Below are 3997 nucleotides of genomic sequence, written 5' to 3'. Positions count from 1 at the left end.
AGGTGGAGAACCATAGCAGGTCGGCCTTCTTAAAGGGAAATGCTCCTAGACACTTAGTCAAATTTACCAAACTTTTCTATAGAGCCCTGGTACTCTAAAATGATGACACATAGACAAAAAACCAAACTTTTCTATAGAGGCCTGGTACTCTAAAATAATGACACTTAGTCAAATTTCCGCCTTTTTTTGACTACTTCCAGCTAGGAGAGGGACTAATTTGGCGTTCCGTACCCAGGTGGAGAACCAAGGGACGTCGGCCTTCTTAAAGGGACATCCTCCTAGACACTTAGTCAAATTCACGCCTTTTTTTTTGGACTTCCAGCTAGGAGAGGGACTAATTTGGCGTTCCGTACCCAGGTGGAGAACCATAGCACGTCGGCCTTCTTAAAGGGAAATGCTCCTAGGCACTTAGTCAAATTCACGCCTTTTTTTTGGACTTCCAGCGAGGAGAGGGACAATTTTGCTTTCCTGACCCAGGTGGAGAACCATAGCACGTCGGCCTTCTTAAAGGGACATCCTCCTAGGCACTTAGTCAAATTCACGCCTTTTTTTTGGACTTCCAGCGAGGAGAGGGACAATTTTGCTTTCCTGACCCAGGTGGAGAACCATAGCACGTCGGCCTTCTTAAAGGGAAATGCTCCTAGGCACTTAGTCAAATTCACGCCTTTTTTTTGGACTTCCAGCGAGGAGAGGGACTAATTTGGCGTTCCAGACCCAGGTGGAGAACCATAGCACGTCGGCCTTCTTAAAGGGACATCCTCCTAGGCACTTAGTCAAATTTACGCCTTTTTTTTGGACTTCCAGCGAGGATAGGGACAATTTTGCGTTCCTGACCCAGGTGGAGGACCATAGCACGTCGGCCTTCTTAAAGGGACATCCTCCTAGGCACTTAGTCAAATTTCCGCCTTTTTTTTGGACTTCCAGCGAGGAGAGGGACTAATTTGGCGTTCCGTACCCAGGTGGAGAACCATAGCACGTCGGCCTTCTTAAAGGGACATCCTCCTAGGCACTTAGTCAAATTCACGCCTTTTTTTTGGACTTCCAGCTAGGAGAGGGACTAATTTGGCGTTCCAGACCCAGGTGGAGAACCATAGCACGTCGGCCTTCTTTAAGGGACATCCTCCTAGGCACTTAGTCAAATTTACGCCTTTTTTTTGGACTTCCAGCGAGGAGAGGGACAATTTTGCTTTCCTGACCCAGGTGGAGAACCATAGCACGTCGGCCTTCTTAAAGGGACATCCTCCTAGGCACTTAGTCAAATTTACGCCTTTTTTTTGGACTTCCAGCGAGGAGAGGGACTAATTTGGCGTTCCAGACCCAGGTGGAGAACCATAGCACGTCGGCCTTCTTAAAGGGAAATGCTCCTAGGCACTTAGTCAAATTCACGCCTTTTTTTTGGACTTCCAGCGAGGAGAGGGACAATTTTGCTTTCCTGACCCAGGTGGAGAACCATAGCACGTCGGCCTTCTTAAAGGGACATCCTCCTAGGCACTTAGTCAAATTTACGCCTTTTTTTTGGACTTCCAGCGAGGAGAGGGACAATTTTGCTTTCCTGACCCAGGTGGAGAACCATAGCACGTCGGCCTTCTTAAAGGGAAATGCTCCTAGGCACTTAGTCAAATTCACGCCTTTTTTTTGGACTTCCAGCGAGGAGAGGGACAATTTTGCTTTCCTGACCCAGGTGGAGAACCATAGCACGTCGGCCTTCTTAAAGGGAAATGCTCCTAGGCACTTAGTCAAATTCACGCCTTTTTTTTTGGACTTCCAGCTAGGAGAGGGACTAATTTGGCGTTCCAGACCCAGGTGGAGAACCATAGCACGTCGGCCTTCTTAAAGGGAAATGCTCCTAGACACTTAGTCAAATTTACCAAACTTTTCTATAGAGCCCTGGTACTCTAAAATGATGACACATAGACAAAAAACCAAACTTTTCTATAGAGGCCTGGTACTCTAAAATGATGACACATAGACAAAAAACCAAACTTTTCTATAGAGGCCTGGTACTCTAAAATAATGACACTTAGTCAAATTTCCGCCTTTTTTTGACTACTTCCAGCTAGGAGAGGGACTAATTTGGCGTTCCGTACCCAGGTGGAGAACCATAGCACGTCGGCCTTCTTAAAGGGAAATGCTCCTAGACACTTAGTCAAATTCACGCCTTTTTTTTGGACTTCCAGCTAGGAGAGGGACTAATTTGGCGTTCCGTACCCAGGTGGAGAACCATAGCACGTCGGCCTTCTTAAAGGGAAATGCTCCTAGACACTTAGTCAAATTCACGCCTTTTTTTTGGACTTCCAGCTAGGAGAGGGACTAATTTGGCGTTCCAGACCCAGGTGGAGAACCATAGCAGGTCGGCCTTCTTAAAGGGACATGCCCCTAGACACTTAGTCAAATTTACGCCTGAAAATAGGGCCCCAAAAGAACTGGAAATAATGTCTTTAATTCAGGGTGCATTTGCAGCGAGTGTCCACCAGAGGGCTCCAATTCCCCCACTATAGTCCTGGTACTCTAAAATGATCTAATTTTGAGTTCCGGACCCGGGTGGAGAACCATAGCACGTCGGCCTTCTTAAAGGGACATCCTCCTAGGCACTTAGTCAAATTTCCGCCTTTTTTTTGGACTTCCAGCGAGGAGAGGGACTAATTTGGCGTTCCAGACCCAGGTGGAGAACCATAGCACGTCGGCCTTCTTTAAGGGACATCCTCCTAGGCACTTAGTCAAATTTACGCCTTTTTTTTGGACTTCCAGCGAGGAGAGGGACAATTTTGCTTTCCTGACCCAGGTGGAGAACCATAGCACGTCGGCCTTCTTAAAGGGACATCCTCCTAGGCACTTAGTCAAATTTACGCCTTTTTTTTGGACTTCCAGCGAGGAGAGGGACAATTTTGCTTTCCTGACCCAGGTGGAGAACCATAGCACGTCGGCCTTCTTAAAGGGAAATGCTCCTAGGCACTTAGTCAAATTCACGCCTTTTTTTTGGACTTCCAGCGAGGAGAGGGACAATTTTGCTTTCCTGACCCAGGTGGAGAACCATAGCACGTCGGCCTTCTTAAGGGGACATCCTCCTAGACACTTAGTCAAATTCACGCCTTTTTTTTTGGACTTCCAGCTAGGAGAGGGACTAATTTGGCGTTCCGTACCCAGGTGGAGAACCATAGCACGTCGGCCTTCTTAAAGGGAAATGCTCCTAGACACTTAGTCAAATTCACGCCTTTTTTTTGGACTTCCAGCTAGGAGAGGGACTAATTTGGCGTTCCGTACCCAGGTGGAGAACCATAGCACGTCGGCCTTCTTAAAGGGAAATGCTCCTAGACACTTAGTCAAATTCACGCCTTTTTTTTGGACTTCCAGCTAGGAGAGGGACTAATTTGGCGTTCCGTACCCAGGTGGAGAACCATAGCACGTCGGCCTTCTTAAAGGGAAATGCTCCTAGACACTTAGTCAAATTTCCGCCTTTTTTTTGGACTTCCAGCGAGGAGAGGGACTAATTTGGCGTTCCAGACCCAGGTGGAGAACCATAGCACGTCGGCCTTCTTTAAGGGACATCCTCCTAGGCACTTAGTCAAATTTACGCCTTTTTTTTGGACTTCCAGCGAGGAGAGGGACAATTTTGCTTTCCTGACCCAGGTGGAGAACCATAGCACGTCGGCCTTCTTAAAGGGACATCCTCCTAGGCACTTAGTCAAATTTACGCCTTTTTTTTGGACTTCCAGCGAGGAGAGGGACAATTTTGCTTTCCTGACCCAGGTGGAGAACCATAGCACGTCGGCCTTCTTAAAGGGAAATGCTCCTAGGCACTTAGTCAAATTCACGCCTTTTTTTTGGACTTCCAGCGAGGAGAGGGACAATTTTGCTTTCCTGACCCAGGTGGAGAACCATAGCACGTCGGCCTTCTTAAGGGGACATCCTCCTAGACACTTAGTCAAATTCACGCCTTTTTTTTTGGACTTCCAGCTAGGAGAGGGACTAATTTGGCGTTCCGTACCCAGGTGGAGAA

This window comes from Nerophis lumbriciformis, unplaced genomic scaffold, assembly GCF_033978685.3.
Source record: "Nerophis lumbriciformis unplaced genomic scaffold, RoL_Nlum_v2.1 HiC_scaffold_529, whole genome shotgun sequence".
Lineage (NCBI taxonomy): Eukaryota > Metazoa > Chordata > Actinopteri > Syngnathiformes > Syngnathidae > Nerophis > Nerophis lumbriciformis.
The sequence above is the reverse complement of the archived record's forward strand: the minus strand, read 5'-3'. Positions refer to the sequence as shown.